The sequence below is a fragment of the Epargyreus clarus genome, unplaced genomic scaffold (assembly GCF_041222505.1).
Source record: "Epargyreus clarus isolate Ecla_fem2 unplaced genomic scaffold, WU_Ecla_fem_2.2 ptg000013l, whole genome shotgun sequence".
Classification (NCBI taxonomy): domain Eukaryota; kingdom Metazoa; phylum Arthropoda; class Insecta; order Lepidoptera; family Hesperiidae; genus Epargyreus; species Epargyreus clarus.
Window position 1 is genome coordinate 6335421 of NW_027332221.1, and position 20834 is coordinate 6356254.

Sequence of the window (20834 nt, forward strand, 5' to 3'; positions counted from 1 at the left end):
AATGACACTTTTGTGCCTCGCGTCTACCAGAACATGATCTATTTGGTTTATGGTCCGTCCATCTGGTGATATCCATGTTCCTTTGTGAATTTCTTTGTGTGGAAACATTGTGCTTTTTATCACCAAGGACTTTGATGTTCCGAAACTGATTAATCTTACTCCATTATCTGTGCTCTGGTCATGTTTGCTATGTCTCCCGATGGTAGGAAAGAAAATTTCTTCTTTACCTATCTTAGCGTTAAAATCACCGAGCACGATTTTGATATCATATTCGGGGGCCTGGTCATATACTAATTCTAAGTCCGCGTAGAAAGTGTCCTTTATGTCGTCGTCTGACCCGTCAGTAGGAGCGTAAGCGTTTATAATGGTAATATTGGTAAACTGGCTTCTCACACGTAAAACTGAAATCCTATCTGTTATGCCATAGAATTTTATGACATGACCTGCAAACGCTTTTTGGACTATAAAACCTGTTCCACAAGTGTGGTGTCCGATGTCACTGCCATTATAGAAGAGTACCGCGCTGTTATCAATATTGCACTCACCCTGTCCCGGCCATCTCACTTCTTGTAACGCGGCTATAATAATATTGTATCTTTGGAGTTCCTTGTATACCTGTTGCATTGCTCCTGGTCTGAATAAACTTTGTACATTCCATGATGCTAATCGGAGTTCCTTTAATCCATGCCGAAGGTCGTTGGTTTTGGGATCGGATCGTTTTATTTCTCGTATCAGTTTCGTAACAGAAAATTTTTACGTGGACGGGGTGTTAACCCGCCGCACAACCCCCATATTGCTGGAGGACCACACCCTACTTTGGTCAACGGGTCCATCGGACCTAGCCGATCAGCTGGATAATCCGTACTGTCGACCACTCCCCCATCCGCCACCCGGGGGACGCTCCCTTACGCCGTGAGGGCCAGCGCAGGGACCATATTAGGACCTTTATTATTCCTAATTTACATTAATAGTATTAGTGAACTTGCCTTAACTGGGGATCTAATATTATATGCAGACGACACGTGCCTTTTTTACTATGGAGAAAATTTGAATGAAATTATGGCCAAATCTCAAAAGGATCTAGATTCCCTAGATGAGTGGTTTAAACACAACCTTCTCACAATTAATATCGACAAAACAGCATACATGATTTTCGCCGCTAAAAACAAAAAAGTTGTTCCTAATCTTGCACTTAAAATAAACAATGAAATTCTACAAATATCAGAACAAGAAAAATATCTCGGCCTTATTTTAGACAATAAATTGACATGGAAACCGCACATAATGAAAGTACGTAAAAAACTAATATCTTTGTTAGGTTGTTTAAGAACTTTATCCAAATATATACCGGTAAAAATACGAACTGTAATATACAATACCTTAGTAAAACCACATATAGAATATCTTACTGAGATATGGGGATGCGCAGCTAAGAGTAATATACAACGTCTACAAAGAACACAAAACAAACTAATAAAAGTACTATATAAAATGGACTTCATGACACCTACAAAGGACGTTTACAAAATAACGAAGCTCTTTAACGTAAAACAGATATATACCTACAACACATGCATATTGGTTAGAAAAATACTCAAAGGAACACTACGAACACAATTTCGTTTTGATCTCAAAGAGCCCAGTAGATATAGTAAACGCAAGAAAAATACAAATCTAATACAACTACCCAAAACCAGGACAAATTACGGTAAATTAAACATAAAATATGATGGCGCTAGAATGTATAATAACTTACCTGAATGTATAACTAAAGTAAAGTCCTTTGCCAAATTCAAAACACTGTTAAAAAATTACATTCTCAATAACATCGAATAAACATACAACACAATATTAACATACAATATAACAAGCACTCAAAAATACTAAAAGCACAAATACATAAATATATAGTGCTATGTCAAGAACGCATACATAAAAATTACACACACACATTCAGACACACGCATACACACATGCGCGCACACACACACGCATGCGCTACACACACGCACATGCAACACACACACGAACATACGTACCGAGCATTACCATTAGTTGTTATTAATATATTGTAAATTTCTCATTTTAAGTGACAAATGTAATATGTCTTATGAGAAATAAAGATTCTTTAAACCTAATTCATTTGAGAATCGCTGCCAAAAATGCTGCCGCAGCTTCTCGATGCGATCGAAGCGTGGTAGCCGCTGAATGTTGACATTAGCCACTAGAGGACGTGGGACGGTCATAAGAGGTCGTCCGAGGAGGAAATGTGCAGGGGAAAGATATGATAGATCAGAAGGATCTGTGGATAAAGGCGTTAAGGGTCTGGAATTTAAAATAGCCTCTATCTGAATCAGGCAAGTCGACAGCTCTTCATAAGTTAAATGAGTGAGGCTCAAGACTTTGTATAATAAATGCTTTATGGATTTGACAGCTGCCTCCCAAATGCCACCAAAATGTGGGGTATAAGCTGGTATAAATTTAAATTCTATGCCTTCATTACATAAATCAGAAGCTATACTATCTGATGATGCTAATAATAAGCGGGAAAGCTCATTGAAAGCTCCCACGAATGTTGTGCCGTTGTCGGAGTACACCCGCTGTGGTTTACCGCGACGACTGATAAACCTGTTGAAGGCAGCGAGGAACGCCTCCTTAGTGAGGTCGGACACCAACTCCAAATGGACGGCTCTGACTGCAAGACACAAAAACACAAATATAAGATTTTATTAGCTTACAACCTCTACCCCCACGATCGGCTATCAGCACTGGCCCGGCGTAATCAAGACCTGTGTTTAAAAAAGGAAACTCTAAATGAGTTCTATCATTGGGTAAGTTGCCCATAATAACCTGGACAGACTGAGCTTTGAAACGAGTGCAACGAACACAGTTACGCACTATCTGCTTAGCTAGGTTTTTGCCTGCTAGAGGCCAGTAAGTAAGCCTAATGTTCGCCAAAAGCAATTGAGGTCCTGCATGGAAAAGTGTTTTGTTTTCTTTTTCAAATATGATTTTTGTTAAATGATGTTTGCTACACAATAAAATAGGGTGCTTAACGTCATAGGTATAATTCGAGTTTTCAAGACGTCCACCGACGCGAATTAAGTTCTCATAATTAATGAAAGGTGAAAGACTAACCAATCGATTCTTTTTATATAAAGTTTGATTAGCTTTAAGACATTGATATTCCTCAGGGAACATTTCCTGCTGAGAAATCTGTAATATAAGATTCTGTGATGATTTTAATTCTAAATGTGTTAAGTAAGATGTATATTTTTTATTATGTTTTTACAGTTATTTATAAATCTATGTATATACGCTACGATTCTGATTAATTTTGTAAATGAAGATGATTTATGAATTAACTTAGAAATTAAATTATGATTATTATTATTTACTTCCAATTTATTATTATTTTTAATAGTTGTATGTAAAGATGTTTCTGGTAGTGAATGAGGTTGTATATTCGGTGGATTGGGAAAGTTTATTTCCCTTGTTTTAATAAAATCAGGGCCCGACCACCAAAGAGTGGATGTGCTGATGCAATCAGCCTTCACCCCCCGAGAAGTGAGATCAGCCGGGTTGCACTTGGAAGGAACGTAGCTCCACGTCTGATGGGCGGTTGTTTCTTGTATCTCACTTACTCTATTGCGAACAAATTGGTTAAGTTGACTGGGTGATGTAGAAAGCCAACCCAAGACGATAGTTGAATCACACCAAAAGTAGCAGTTATTAAGCAATAGGGTAAGTGACTGACGTACCTTTAGAAACAGCCTAGTTCCCAGTAAAGCACCACATAGCTCTAACCGTGGTATGGTTGTGGGCTTTATAGGGGCAACCCTATTTTTAGAGGCTACAAGGCGAACGGTCACCGTTCCATCAACTGCAACTGTTCTCACATAAATACACGCGCCATAAGCGCGCTCTGAAGCGTCTGTGAAGGTATGAAGTTCTATTACAGAGGGGTTACTGGAAGAGACCCAGCGAGGAATGCGAATAAAATTAAGAACTGAAAGTGAATTTAAGAAATCTAAAAACTGTGTTTTTATTTCTGCTGGTACATCTTCATCCCAGTTGCATTTAAGAATCCAAAGCTGTTGCAACATGAGCTTGGCTTGGACTATACATGGGCCAACAAGACCAAGGAGGTCAAAGACCTGGCTTACTAAAGATAAAATATTACGTTTTGTAATTTTAGATATGGGTTTTATTTGCATTGAGAAGAATAAATGATCTACGTTACAGTCCCAGTATAAACCAAGCGTTTTACATGGAGAGGTGTCGTTTAAATTTAATGTTTTATTTTTTATGTCTACATCACTATTACTTATTAAATTTAATATTTTTTGATTGTTGAATTGCCATTTACGAAGATTGAAATTTGCGGACTGGTACACACAGCCCGAAATAAGCCAACCTAATTTTGAATTCTGTAATCTAGGATTATTTTTGCCTAAATTAATTGTATCGGAACCTAAGACGTCCCAGAATACTTCAGCTCCTACAAGTATGTCAATAGCTGAAGGTATGTTAAATGTAGGGTCTGCTAGCTGAAGACCTGACGGAATAGATAAATGTTTCATATCTATGTAAGAGCCAGGCAGCGATTGTGTATTTTTTTGTAAGACAAAACAGTTTACGTTCGCCCGATAACCTCCACAATAAGACTGCAAAATAAGGCTACAGGTTTCTGAGGTATTAGAAACATGACCGTTAATACCTGAGACAGTGGAGCTCATGCTACGTTTTACCAGACCAAGCTTCCCACAGAGGTCCTGGGTGACGAAGTTGGAAGTGCTGCCGTGTCCAACAGAAGTCTGGCAGTATGAAGTTGTCCGGCAACGTCAGCCACCTTTACCAATGCTGTGGATAGCAATACATGGCCCTGATTATTATTTGAATAAGAAGATGTAATGTGAGATGACAATGCTATATTGTTCCCTGTTTGATCTGAATATGACTCCTTATGTAAGAGGGAATTATGCTTCATGGAACAATATTTGCAATGCGATAACTTGCAATGCTTATTTATGTGACCTGGGCGCAGGCAGTTCATACAAACATTACTTTCTGACGCTTTTTTAATACGTGTATCAATATCAAGGTTTCTGAATGATTGACAACTAAATAAATAATGATCTTGAGAACACATAGGACATTTTATATTATTAGGTTTAGGTTTTGTAATATAGTTTTTATTATTATATTTTTTTGATTTATTTTCGTATGTGTTAGCGTTAGGATTGTAAATATGTTTATTATTTTTATTGTCATTTAGTGTGTCTAATAAGTCTGCTCTGTTGGTTAAAAAACGTAAATATTGTTCTAGGTTAGGATATGGAGTAAGATTATTTTTATACTCTTCCCATTGACGGTTAGTAACTGTATCTAATTTTTTAGACATGATGTAAATAATTAAGGTATCCTAGTGTTCTATGGGCTGGCCAAGAGTGCCAAGGGCCCTTAAATTTTTATTTGTTACATCTATCATATTACGTAATGAGGCACTGGATTCTTTATGGATGAATTCAAAATTAAATAAGGCCTGTACGTGATTATTTATAAGAAGTCTTTGATTATCGTACCTTTCTGACAACAATTGCCAAGCAATGGCATAATTACTGGCCTGGAACTCGATGCTTTTTATAACTAGGGATGCGCTGTCGGTTAAAGCCGCGCGAAGATAGTGAAACTTATTGATGTCTTGTATACTTTCATTATTATGAATAAGGGAAATATACGTATCTCTAAATTCAAGCCAGTGCTGATAGTCGCCGTTAAAATGTGGCAGGTCGATCTTTGGCAGACGCACGAAGTCATGCTTGCAGGCAGAGCCGTGGTTAGCGCCACCGTCGACGGACGAGGCGGACGCCGACGAGGGAGCGCGCCCGGGGGCGAGCAGCGCCCGCGCACGGGACACTTGCGCGAAGTATTGCTGCTCAAATTGCTCCCTATCTTTATACATTTCCTCTGCATCCTCCGACAACAGCTCCAACTCCGTCTGCAATGCGTCAAAATCACGATACATTGTTTCCATTACGCTAAGTCGGCATTCTAATTCTGCTAGCTGGAAATTATCTAAATCTGACGCAGGCAATAATTTTATAAAATTTGTGAATTGGGTCAACTTAGCTTTGAAGCTTCCACGTTTCTTTATGAGCTCTTTAAAAGGCATAATGAATGATGGGAAATTAATTAAATGCGTAACCCGTAAGTAAATAATATGCAGGCAAACCCGTCGGTAAAATGCGTATAGCTTTAAATGCGATTAACTATGAGTTGTGCTAAGCAACAGCAAATATATGAAATGAGTGAATAGATAAGATAGAAAATAGGCTATTTATGAAGAGATCAATATGCCTGATCCGTATAGCACTACTGTAAATTCCTGGAATGAAGCACAAGAAGACAGGAAAATAAGGAAAAAAGGAACGGACTCACTCAATTATTAAAGACCCCCGGGTTCAACGTCCTCTAAGTGACCGCTGAATGTTCTCGACGATCGAAGGCGGGCGATGTTAAGTCCACGGGCGGTCGTGCACGGCGAAGCGGACGTTCCCTGGCCACTGGTGACGGCTTCGAAGGACCACTGTCTGAGTGTCAGGCCCCAGTGGTGAGCTGGGCGTCCTGGCTTTGAATATAAACTCGCCAAATATGGTTTTAACTGTTTATTCCAAATAAGGGAACGACCGGCGTGTGCACATCGAGTGGGTTCGCGGACGAGTGCTCTGGACGCGAGGAAGGGGTGCGGGTCCCCCGCCAGCCGCGGACGGTCGCCTGTACTGCGCGAAGCGCGTTACGCAGTAACAGTCACCTTAGTGGGGCGGTTCTCACGCGGCGTATAACAGAACCAGGAGAGGTCTGGCTCTGTGCCTGACAGGTCGGTCAGGAACGCCTGGATCGTCCGGTATTCTTCGGGCGTTTGAGGGATGAACCTTATCCCTCGTCCATAGGGCCGTGCGCTCAGCGCGCGACCCAATCGGGCTCGCAGCACCTCGAAGTGCTGCGTCCAATTTGGGAACCGCTCCAGCACAATGGGGGGGTAACCCTTTGGCTTGTCGTCTGCTCGAGGACCCTGGGATGGTCCACCAACGACGGGTGAACGCGGCGCTGCATCAGCAGCCGCTGTTGTCGGGGATGGTGAGGTTGGCGCACTCCGTGGCGCCTGTGTGAAATGAAATGAAATGAAATAACTTTATTACGTAATGCATTGTACACACACACATATCAATTACACACATATAAAATAATATAGGTTACACAATAGGTACATATAAAATTCATGACACATACTAAAACAACACAGCAGAATAAAAATACAATAGTTAATTAGGTAAGTTACAGCATATCCCTATGCTTGTATGTATACATTGCATACGGAATAGGCACTCCCTCAGCATTGATGCCATGGTGAGTTGCACCACGGCGCTGATTTTCAGTGAGCCCATAGAGTGACTCACGGATATGCGTACAGCGAAGAGAAGTAAGAGGAAACACGTGAGCAGCTGAGTTCGATTGTTATATCGCGGGTAGACGCATTTTGTTCATATCACTGGGAGTCTTTGGTATTCCTCAATTTGAACTGTGCTTGTGAATGAATTAAATTGTTATTAAAATCATATTAGGAATGTTTGCCTGTAATAATGTGGTGTTTATGTAGCTATATGAATTTTCGAGTTATTGGTGTAAAGTCTATAATTGATCAGGTGAGTGACAGTAAAATGAATAAGTATATCGAAGTTTGTTAAGATTTCACCTGAAGCTCTAGTAAGTATAATTTATACTTATTTCTAAATATATTTACTGTTTGTAGACTACGAAGAGGTGGAGGGACATCGTTCCAACACTTGGATGCGGCGTACCTAAAGCTACCTCGGAAGGAATGGGTGCAATGAAGAGGTACAACTAATGGATTCCTTCGAGGACGTGTATTGTACATCTTCTCATTTGCTGACCATACCAATTTTCGGACAAGATAAGAAGGCATTTTATTGTTTATAATACCAAAAAGAAGTGTGGCAAGGTAAAGCTTCCTGCGTGATTCCATTTTCAGTTTTTGTGCATTGTTAATGAATGGCGTGATATGTGTGCGGGGTGGTACAGTGTAACAGTATCGCACACAGGCGTTTTGAACGCGCTGTACTAGCTGTCGTGTATGAGCCAAAAGTCGTGGACCGTAAACCACGTCCATGTAATTTAATTTTGATAAAATTAATGCCTCACAGAGTTTCTCACGTATGTTTACTGTTAAATAATTTCATATTTGATATAGAACTTTTAACCTGTAAAAACAATTTCTACTGGTATTTAAAATATGATTTTGAAATTGAAGGTTTTCGTCCATGAGTAATCCTAAATTACGTACTTCATGGACGCGTTCGACGTTTTCATCTTTTATTTGAATAATAGGTGTTTGGTCAGACATATACTTAATTAGGGCCTTAGAACTTAGTATTAAGAATTTGGACTTGTTTCCGTTTAACACAAGGCAATTCATGCTACACCATTTGGCTATTCGATCTAGATCTTCGTTAATTTTATTTACCGCTTCATGAGTATCACGAGGGTTGCAATGTATATAGACTTGCAGATCGTCCGCATATAGGTGGTATTTACAATTCTGTATATTTTTGACCACGTCAGCACTATAAATTGCAAACAGGATCGGCGCAAGATTAGAGCCCTGAGGTGCACCAGCTTTGATACTTTTAGAACTGGACGTCGTGTTCATGTTTGAATCATTACTCAATTTGACCGATTGTGACCGATATCTATAGTAACTATCAAACCACTTAATTGCATTGTTACTCATTGTCAACATTGCCGCAGCATAAGTGACGCCCTGCCTCAAGCCACTAGGCGAGGCTGGTTCGTCGCTAACCCTATCCCTACTTACGCTTTCCAATTCGTTCGCGGTGTAGTGTGTAAACCCCTTTACATAGTGTCTTATGCTAATATAACTCACTGTAGAAACCTTAATAAAGGAGTATGCTACCAACTCTCGTCGTTTGAATTACGTTTCCCACCACATGGCGACCCTGCCAGTCGCGCGTAATAGAATTTTATCAATTATTAATACAAAAAAAAAGTAAAATAAACATTCTCATAAGAGAATGTTTATTTTAAATGGCTCAAAATAATATAAGGCAAAATAAATAACTTTTACTTTATTGTTAAAATATACAAATTGATTTTGATTCAAATATTTTAAATTGATTAATACAGCAAGACTTATTTTATGTTATCTCAAAAGAAAACACCTCAAGCTTAGTAAACATTTATTTTAAATAACTAAAGCAATTTTTATATAAATTATAATTTACTTATCCTTTGATTTTCCTCTTATTAGACATATTTAGTTTTAAAAACAAAAATAATAATAATATATTAGCAATTAGCGATGTAGTATACAGTATATATATAAATTATAATTACTTATTTTATTCTCAGTACAGCGTGGTCTTACCGTATTTTTGTTCGGAGCTCCTTTTTCTTCGGCGGTCAATCGAACAGTCCCCACTCTCATAAAATGTAGGGCTTTTTATACCAGTGAACAAACAACCTGATGAAACCGCGTGTTTTGCAGGTGCAATGGTCACATTCTTAACAATCTTAACCCAAACACGTGTAAGTAACACATTTGCACAATGTTTTTAATTTTTAAACATTAATAAATAATCTTATGAAATATGTAAATATGTAATCTTATTTTTTCTTAAATTAATTTTAATTTATATACAAGTATTATAATTTTTTTTAAGAATAATCTATCACGGCCATTCTGATCTTGTACTTTGCTCTCAAAGTACACAAATACACAATATCAATTGCAACTTCTAATAGTCTCTAGCCTTGCCATACTAGACCTATCACCTGCTGCACATGAATTTCAGTCTAGTATCAGGTTAGCGACCGACCAGCAGTTCTGTTTTTAATAGTCTCTGGCCTTGACATACTAGACCTATCACCTGCTGCTCGTGAATTTCAGTCTAGCATCAGGGCAGTGACCGACCAGCAGAAAATACTAATTAGCTACTGACCTTGACATATTGATCCTGTCACCCGCTGCTAAGTGATTTCAGATTAATATCAGGACAGTAACCGCCCAGCGTTTATTACAACGATAAGATTATGCAATTTTATTATGTATGTCGGAGCAAATACGGCAGTTCTCCTATTATAAAATGAAGTGATTAAACACCTGAGGTAAAACTACCTGCATCTTCAATAGAAAAACAAGTGCACGTGCGCCGGTCCTATAAAAAGGGCCGTACTGGCGACATCGGGACATGACTGCTCGAGCTGTGGAACAGTGCGGACCTCCTTAGGACGTCGTTATGCTGCCCGAAGAATAAACGAAGCTCAACAATTCTCGTGTGGTTTGCTTTCGAAGGTTTCATCGAGTCATTCATCAACATCATAACAATAATTATGACGTCAGCGGTGCTGACGTCACGCCTTTTTACTCTGATACTTCGTTATCAGAATTGGTATCGGAACAAGCTCCAATCTCGCCTACATCCTCGTCAGCTGCGGCATCCTTCCACCTGTCATACCAGGATCATCACCAGATAGCACCACATTGCGAGGTGCTATTACAATAGGCACTTCACATCTACTACCTGGCACATCGGTAGAGGGCGTCCCAGAAAAGTGGCCCATGATCAGCTTCATTATTGCATACGGGCGACACGTTTGATACTTGTGTGGTCTATTGTTTCAATTTATTTCAATTTATAATTTTATAATGTTCACCTAATATTTGAGTGTTCACAGGATAGGAAACTAGTATAGCTGCTTATTGGTGGTATTGCAACGACATCGGACATGTGTTGACCGCGAACAGATTGAGTGGCCAATGATACGGGTGGTCATAAGGCAGGACACTTTTTGGCAGTGGTAAAACCAAGGTGGTGAGATAGTAAGTGCAGTTTCGGTAAGTGACTTTGTGCGCTTAAAAGATTAACATACTTGAGGTACTTCACGGTTTAAGAATTTAATCACTAAAATGTGATCACTGTTTGATAAGAATAAATTTAGTGTTTGAATGAAGTTGCGGGTACCCTCGTTATTTCTAACTGCTCATTAAAGGTGTTTGTGATGTGGAGATATGATACCGTAGTGTTCGGTGGCGAATAACCTTAATGATTAATAAGAGTTAATCAGGATTAGCCGAGTGGAAATTTTAACATTCAATTTGTTTATCTGATTTACAGGAACAGCACACGAGGACGTGTGACTTGTCATGATGGCCGAGTCGGAGAGAGTCACCAGTAATAACAGCTTTGAAAAAAAAAAAAAAAAAGAAAAAAAAAAAAAAAGTTTTAGCTTCTTCATTATTATTGAGTGTTCTAACGATTTATTGAAATGTGTTTACAGATACCTACTACAAGTAAATGGTGAAGAAAGCACGTAATCCAAGTGGTCCAGGACAAGGAGCACTCAACGGATTAAAGAATACTTACTACAAGTGAATGGTCGAGGAAACACGTAGTCAGTGGTCCACGACAAGAAGCATTCATCATCTGAACAAAGTGTGAGTCGAAAACAATTTATTTGCTTTCTCTGAATATCTACGAAAGTGTTATCTCTGAATTAGTCATGTGTTACGCTTGTGCTAAAAATGGGTTTTCAATGCCGCGTCACACCGTCTTGAGAGTGGTACCTCTGAGCTGGTCATGTGTTACCCCTGAGCTATACCGCGGGTCCTTGATGTATCCACAAGAGAACCTTGAGACACTGATGGATAGCCGGGTATAACCGTGACCAGACACGTACACACCATAATCTGGAGAGTGATACCTCTGAGCTATTCACGCGTTACCCCTGTGCTAACCATGGGTCCATGATGTATCCACAAATGAACCATGAGATACCATTGGGACCCCTTGTGGAGCCGTGGTAGACACGTATTCACCACAGATCGCCGAGAAACTTTAAATAACCTAAACATTATGACAGTTCTGTGGATAGAACTCATAAAAACGACCCATATTTATTTACAAGACAGGTGCATGGGAAATGTCTTAATGTGCCGCTTTTATAACACCATCTGTAACCTGTAATGGCAGCATGTGTTGCTTACAGATACCTGCCTCAAAGAAATTATTTTCTTACAGAGTTTGAACTTCACAACGCAGGCAGGCGCAGAGCACGCGCCGCCTGTCAGAATGGCCGTGTCGGAGCAAATACGGCAGTTCTCGTATTATAAAATGAAATGATTAAACACCTGAGGTAAAACTACCTGCATCTTCAATAGAAAAACAAGTGCACGTGCGCCGGTCCTATAAAAAGGGCCGTACTGGCGACATCGGGACATGACTGCTCGAGCTGTGGAACAGTGCGGACCTCCTTAGGACGTCGTTATGCTGCCCGAAGAATAAACGAAGCTCAACAATTCTCGTGTGGTTTGCTTTCGAAGGTTTCATCGAGTCATTCATCAACATCATAACAAAAATTATGACGTCAGCGGTGCTGACGTCACGCCTTTTTACTCTGTTACTTCGTTATGTAGGTCTTTAAAATTTATCAGTGTATTTAGTACAATTCATTCTAATTCAGTATATATAAGTCTTAGCTGAACACACAAAAAATAATAATACTTATTACAACTTATATAAAAATTACAATCTATCACGGCAAATTAAATTTCATTTCTACAATTCTTCAAAAGAAGCGTTTTGTTCTATCCATTCATCAGGCCACGTGCGTAATTTTTCTTTCGCGATAGTAATATTTCTTAAATTGCTAAGACCCTTCAAAGAAAATCTATCATTCGGTAAAACATCAATTATTTCATAGGGTCCCTTAAATTTAGGGCTAAGTTTATTGTGGCGTCTGTGGTCTTGGCTAACATAAACAGTATCTCCGATTTTTAACCGACTTCAAAAAGGAGGTGGTTATCAATTCGGCCGGTATCTTTTTTTTTTTTTATGTATGTACACGAATTACTCCGCCGTTAGTGGACCGATTTTAATAATTCTTTTTTTATTGTGTAGGGACGAGTTGGAAATTGGTCCCATTTAAATATGGTTAGAATCCATCGATGGGTTCTGGAGAAAATGAGGGGAACTCCTCCACCCATGTAAATATAACAGCCATAACTTCGCCGTTTATGAACCTATTTTAATGCCTTTAATTTCGTGTGTGGACAATTCCTACAAGTTGGTCCCATTTAAATATGATGAGGATCAGAGTGGATTCTGGAGACAAAATATGTAACTCCTCAACCGATGGGTATAATTGAGTTTTGTTTGACGATATTTGGTGTAGGTTCTAATGAAATTGCAAAGCCAGTTCATCATTGACTATTTAAGGGTCTGATAATGTGGCTCGGAGACAAAATATGTAACTCCTCAACCGATGGGAATAATTGAGTTGTGTTTGAAGATATTTGGTGTAGGTTCTAATGAAATTGCAAAGCCAGTTCATCATTGACTATTTAAGGGTCTGATAATGTGGCTCGGAGTAAAAATATGTAACTCCTCAACCGATGGGAATAATTGAGTTGTGTTTAAAGATATTTGATGTAGGTTCTAATGAAATTGCAAAGCCAGTTCATCATTGACTATTTAAGGGTCTGATATTGTGGCTCGGAGACAAAATGTAACTCCTCAACCGATGGGAATAATTGAGTTGTGTTTGAAGATATTTGGTGTATGTTCGAATGGAATTACAAAGTCAGTTCATCATTGACTATTTAGTTAGGTTAGGTTGGAACGTATAAGATAATATAAAACTAAGCGAGCAGGGCGCGGCAGCGCCCTGCGAGCGGGCGGTTCCAATCAATGTAAATTCAGACCTTACCTTCATTCATGATCACGTTTTTGCAATTTTATATTGTATTAATATAAATGTTAGTATGTCATCACTAAAAAGGGTGAAAAGATTTTTTTAACAAAAAATACAACCGACTTCTATGTCACTACAAAGTAAAAAATAATTGAAATAAATGTTGGTTTAGTACATATTTCTGAAGTCGGCGCTCTAATCGAGCTTGTACTGATGGTATATTTCCCTCCCTGCCTATTCATAATCTAATTGGAGAAAATCCTGTACTTTTCTGAACATTAGAGTTTATGGACTGTTGCACTTTCCAAAGAACGTTTGGCCATTCTGATAAATTATTTATGGACGTAGCTAACATATTTGTGATGGTACCTACATATCTCTCTACCTGACCATTACTGCGGGGAGTGCCAGTAAATATCATGTGATGTTCAATTTTCATTTCTCTAAAGAATGATTGTACCTGTTGTGAGGTAAAATTTGTGCCTCTGTCTGTAACAACTAATAAAGGGGTACCAAATAATGTGATAGTTTCACGTATAACGAATATCATTTCTTGCCCATTCAAACTTTTTAAGGGTTTAAGTATACAAAATTTTGTAAAGCCATCTACTATAATTAAAACGTGCTTACCTTCAACGGATTGCTGAAAAGGACCAGTGCAATCTAAATGCAAAGTGTGAAAAGGGATGGATTTTTCAATGGGATGTTACTGACCCTGTTTGGGCCCAGAGTGACCCTTTCGGGAAGTACACACTAGGCAATGAGCAATATATTTCCTAACAAACGCCGCTATGCCAGGGAACCAGAAATTATCTCTAATTTTATGCAAAGTTTTTTCGTATCCAACATGGCAATTATCGTCATGATAAAGTCTTAATATGCTTAATCTATATCCCCTGGGAATGAATAATTTTGGCAAAGCGTCAGGGTCACTTTTATAATGAAGTAAATTATTTACCACCACGTATTGATTGGCGTCAATTTCACCACTCTGAACCTTGCTTATTATGTCTTGGGTTTCGGTATCGTTATGCTGAGCAACCTCTAGCCACGATGGGGGGCTTTCATTTGCGTCGTCAAGGATGTTGACTACACACTGACCAGAAATTTGATTGACTGGGTTGCGACTAAGATAATCCACATGTCCAACATATTTCCCCTTTTTGTAAAAAATGTCAAATTCAAAATCCTGCATGAAAGTCCACCATCTAGCCACACGAGGGGATATATCTTTTTTAGTCGCGGTAGGTTTAATTGCATTACAATCCGTTACTATAGTAAAATGTATACCCAACAAATATACTCTAAAATGTCTTAAGGCATTATAAATTGCTAATGTTTCCAAATCATAGGAGCAATACCTGGATTCCACTGGTGTAGTGCGCTTGCTAAAATATGCCACGACCCTTTTCTGATCATCCACCTTTTGCATTAATATAGCACCATAGCCAAAGGAACTTGCATCTGTGTGCAGGTATTCCCTAGCCTTATCCTGGTCTAGACCCCACTCCCATTTTTGATTATTCTTTAAAAGCTTAGATATACAGGCAGTACGTCCCGCAAACTCGGGAATAAATTTTCTAAAATAACTGGCCAGTCCCATAAACTGACGTACCTCCCTCACAGTACTGGGAGTAGGAGATTTAATTAGAGCAGTCACCTTACTATCACTAGGCCTAATACCATCTTCGGAAATATGTCTGCCTAAATACTCTATTTCTTTCACAAAGAATTTTCATTTCGTCAAGTTTATCGTGAAACCTGCATCACTGAGAGCCTCAAGAGTTTGTTCTAGATATTGTAAACCTTCGCTTTCATTTTTAAAGGGGATCAATATATCGTCTATATAAACTAAAAGAAATTTTAAGTGTTGTACGGCCTTATTGATGGCTCTTTGAAACACAGATGGCCCATTACAAATGCCAAACGGCATTTTCAAGAATTCGTATTGGCCATCTGGGGTCACGAATGCGGTATATTTAATGGAATCTTTCGAGACGGGTATCTGATAGAACCCATTTTTCATATCAATTGATATGAAGAAACTCGCTTTGCCTAACTTATCTATTTGGTCCCCTATGAGAGAGATTTCTTTTTGACTAGCAGTACGGGGCTAGCAAAAGAGGAGTCACTTTCGCGTATAATTTTTTTATGCAGTAAATCTTTAATTATTTCAGATACCTTCTCTCTCTCAATAGGAGCTAATCTATATGGCCTGTAATGTATTATTTCGTTTTTCTTGAGACGTAAAGACATTTCACCAGTCTTAACCGTACCAAATTTATCAGGTGATGGCAATATTGAAGGAAACTTCTTAAAAATATTTACAATTTTAGTTTGTAAATCCGTATGCAAATGATCAATAGATTTGTTTAATAGTTCGAATTCGTTTTCAATATCTAGAACTTTATTAACTACGCCGGTGGATTTTGGTAAACTAATAGGAGTTAGTCTGCAACCGGAAGAGTCTAATATTACAGCAACATCTGGGTACTGAATTGCGTTTGTACCAATCAAACAATCGTAGTAAATATCTTTGTCTCTAGCTATATTAAATTCTAGTTCTAGACAAATGTCATCAAATTTTACGGGTAAAGTAACTTTAGAAAAGATGTGCAATTTTCCATTACCTATTCCTTCCAATGTAATAGAGCACGGTTCAAAATGACACCCTAACCTTCTAGCAATGGAATCTTTTAAAATACTACAGCTAGCACCAGTATCAATCAAAGCCTTTAAGGGTATATCTTTGATTACTACTTGTGTTAATTTCAAATTTGATTTTGAGAAACAATTTACATCATTATTCTTTGTAACTGAGGAATCTGACGTTGAAATTTTTTTGAAATAACAAACAGAATCGTCATGACCAATTTTTTTGCAAAATGAACACTGAATCGCTGGCTTAAATCGAATATCAGTTTTTGAACTTGATTCGCCCCGTGGTAGGTACTTGTTCTTAAAGCAATTAATTTTCGTATGTCCCAATTTGTTACAAAGAAAACAGCGTTTTTCCTGTGAGTCGTCCATCTTGAAACGTTTAGCGTTAGAAGGTAAGATATCAGTTTGCTTATTAGAGTCAGAATTGCGTTTTCTGGGTTGTTTAACATATGTAGTAAATAAAGATTAAGTCTGCGGTAGTAGTAACACGACTGTTATGCGAGGCCATTCTTACGTTAATATCAGTTATGCCTCCACATATAAGCTCTACTAATTGTTCTTCTGTGAAAGATATTTTAGTATTTCTGAACAATCGCAATTTTTCTCTTGCATATTCACAATAGGAGTCTGCTGCCTCTGACGTATATAACACGGCTTTTGTTAATTTATCCGACAGGTTTCGTTTTTCTGGATACAAGTCTTTAATGGAGCGTTTATAAGATTCCCATGATCTTCCTTCATCAGGGTCCCACGTCTCATACCATAATAATGCAGAGCCTTTCAAGGCCTTACCTGCCTTGGCAACGGTTGCCACATTACTCCAACCAAGATCCGATGCGATGCTATCGACGGCAGCGCACCAACTGTCTGCGCCGTTTTCGTTCTTGTCAGGATCAAATGTTGGCACCACGATGTCATCAACACGGTGGCTGCCAGCAACTGCATCGCGGATGGCCTTTAACAGGCCTTCTACCACAGCTGGATCCATTAGAACTCACGTTCACACCTGAAACGCATTAGGATTTTTTTTTTAATGGGTTTCTTATCTCACTTCTGATAATAGAATTTTATCAATTATTAATATAAAAAAAAGGAAAATAAACATTCTCATAAGAGAATGTTTATTTTCTATAACCTGGAATTTTGTATAACCTGGAGTTTGTCTAGGATGGTGGGATTCGCGTGAGCGAAGACTGGAGAGGCGTAAGTTAACACCGGTCGAATGCAAACCTTATACAGCGTTCGCTTATTCCTGGCTGACAACATGCTGTGTCTACCAATCATGGAGTTGAGGCGGCTCATGTAAGAGCGGGCGGTATGGGTGACCTTAGTGACGTGGGGTCTAAAGGTGAGGCATGGGTCTAGGGTAACTCCTAGGTATTTTACTGTGGGCCTCCATGGAATGGGGGCCCCTAGTAATTTGACGGAGGGCAGGTCGAGTATGCGCCTGCGTTTGTGATCGAAGCGCATTGCAGAGCTTTTCTCCGCATTGACTTCGATGCGCCATTTCCTAAACCAATCTCCTAACTCGTTGACCGAGCGTTGGAGTTTGGCGAGGATAGATGACTCCTTTTGCCCTTGGATGTAAAGAGCGGTGTCATCGGCGAAGAGTGATAGCTGCACACCATTTTTGCGGATGGGAATATCGTTGGAGTACGATATGAATAAAGTGGGAGCGAGCACTGAGCCTTGAGGGACTGTTACGGGGCGTGGTGATGAGAGGACACCTTCGTGCCTGAAGCGGAAGGTTCTGTCCTGAAGGTAGGAAGCCACGATGCGGACTAGGCGATCAGGAAGACCAAATTGGTATAGCTTGTATACCAGTCCTCCATGCCAGACTTTTTCAAAAGCCTTGGCGACGTCGAAGAAGACTGCTAATGTCTTATTACGTCTTGGATAAAACCCGCTTGTGATGTACTCGACAATGCGGTGGACTTGTTGGGGGCACGAGTGCTGGTGGCGAAAGCCGAATTGGTGAGGAATGATAAGTGGGGGAGTATCTATTGGAAAGAGGTGCCCTCTTATATGAACGAGGATCACCCGTTCGAAAACCTTGCCCATTGCATTGAGGAGGCTAATGGGGCGGTGGTTGGAGGGAATATGGCTCGGTTTCCCAGGTTTGGGAATACCGATAACTGTTGCTGTCTTCCAGGCTGTTGGAAAGAAGCTGAGATCGAGGCAGGCATTGAAGATAATGACCAGAAGGGTCAGTGCCTGCTCGGGGAAGTGTTTAAGCGCCAGGTTGGAGATACCATCCGCACCTGGGGCTTTACGAGGTTTCAAACCGCGGATGACGGTCCGGACCTCGTCTGAAGTGATTATGATGGGAGCAGAGGTGACCTCCTGAAGAGGTGAAGGACCTCCTCCTCCACCTTATTAATGTGGATAGGGTCGCACGGTTGAGTGCTGGGGGAGCACTGCGCAGCGATGCTATCTGCGAAGCATTCGGCCTTCTCAGTGTCCTCGAAGGCTATGCTGCCGTCGGGACGCGTGAGAGGGGGAGTGCTAGAGAAGGCTTCGGTACGAAATCGTCTAGTGATTTTGTAGAATGCCTTATGAGAAGGGTGGATATCCTCCATGAGAGAGTTCCAGTTGGAGTCCCTCAGTTCGGCTAGCCGGGATCTGACTTTCTTTTGGAGGGCGTTAGCGCGCCTCCTAAGGACAGGGGTGGGATACTTGGCGGCCCATCTGAGGGCTGCGTTTTTGGTTTGGATAAGCTTCGTGACATCGCGTGGTAGTTTGCGGTTCTGAACCTCTACCACCTTCGCGTTGTCATGAAGAGAAGTCTGAACTAGATGGGTGAGTGAGTTGACCGTACTGTCTATTTTGTCCGTGCTAACAAGGTAGCCTGGGGGAATAGCATACGGTGAATCGGGGGCCTCTATGGCCGAGGTGAGAGATTTCTCGTACCCTTCCCAGTTAGTGAAGGTTTTCGAGGAAGTATGGGGAGTTGGATCATAGGGACCTAACTGGAGAGAGACTGGGCGATGGTCTGAGCCCAGAACGTTCAAGGTTTCGATTGCTCTTGTATTGAGCGCGACGCCTTTGAGGAGGGCGAAATCCAGAACGTCGGGTTCTTGGTCTTCCCGATCGTAGTGGGTTGGCGCTATTGGAGAGAAGATATCAAAGTCCAGTGCGCGGGAAATGGTTAAGAGTTTCTTACCGTTGGTATTAGTCAGACGACTGTTCCAATCGGTATGTTTGCAATTGAAATCTCCAAATAGTACGACAGAGTCTCCGAGCGAGAGGAGGGCCTCCAAGTCGCTTTGGAGAGGGGTTTTTTGGGCGGGGAGATAAATTGAGGCTATGATCAGGGACGGGTGTCCTGTCATGCCTAATTTGCATACGGTGGCTTCCATATTGGTGAGCTTGGGTGTTTCCAGAGGGGTGCAATGGAAAGATCTCTTATAGTAGATGGCAGTGCCTCCGCCACGACGGTCGTCGGCTCTGTCATTACGTACAAGCGCGTAAGAGGGGAGACTTACGCCTTTAAGGGAGAGTTTGAGGAAAGTTTCCTGAACAAGCAACAGGTCGATATCACTGTTGCGGACGAACTCTTTGAGTTCGGGAATTTAGGTTTTAAACGACCGGAGTGAGGGGGTAGAGTACGAGCGTTACTCATTGAATTGATTTGAACAACTCTAAGTGTTCAGAGTAGATAGCAATGCGCTCCGCCTGGCTGGCGTTACGCATTTTCAGGGAGACGAGTTTGATCTCGTCGAGGTCCACGCCCTTAACGCAATCGACAAGGAACATGATTTGCTCTCTTACCGATGCCTCTTGGGTGGGACGGGGAGTGGGTGTGGCCTTAGGGGCCGGGGTTGGTGGGGCGGCCGCGGGTGCGACTTTCCTCCAACTCATGGGAGTGGTTGGGGTTTTGGAGGCCCCTAACCGCGGGAAATTGGTCGAATCGACCGGAGGTGGGCCTGCTTTAGAGGGCTGCTTTTTGGCAACCTTCTTTTGAGCGGGACGGGGGGCTTTCGGGCAACCACGGTAGTTAGCCGGGTGACCGGAAGTGGTGCACAACACGCAGGCAGGAGGGGACTCGTCTTCACGAGTTCTCTTGCACTCCCGTGTGGCGTGGGGTTCAAGGCACTTGACGCACCTGTGGGGGGCAGTGCAGTTAGCCGCTGCATGGCCGTAAAGCTGGCAGCGGTGGCACTGGGCAGGGTAACCACGCTTGTTGGGTGGTTCTACCTTGATCTGAGAGAGCCCACAGACCGTGAGCTCTTTCTCTTTGAATATGTCCTTGGAGGACGGGGTCTTGGCCAGTATGGCTAGGGCTAGAGGGAATTTAATCCCGGTGCGGCTGTACAACTTGTGTACACCCTCCACGGAGAAACCCTGATTGACGAGATCCGTTTGGATCTCGTCGGTGGGAA

The 20834-nt window shown here is 40.8% G+C and overlaps 1 long non-coding RNA gene and 1 pseudogene across 1 annotated transcript; both read left to right on the plus strand.

Moving 5' to 3' along the window:
* LOC140746782 (tRNA endonuclease ANKZF1-like) overlaps positions 1-20834 on the plus strand; it is a 121285-nt pseudogene that overhangs the window by 47965 nt on the left and 52486 nt on the right.
* LOC140746692 (uncharacterized) lies at positions 10517-11600 on the plus strand. Its single transcript, XR_012102804.1, has 3 exons — positions 10517-10704; positions 10777-10913; positions 11380-11600. It is a non-coding gene; the product is annotated as an uncharacterized LOC140746692 (long non-coding RNA).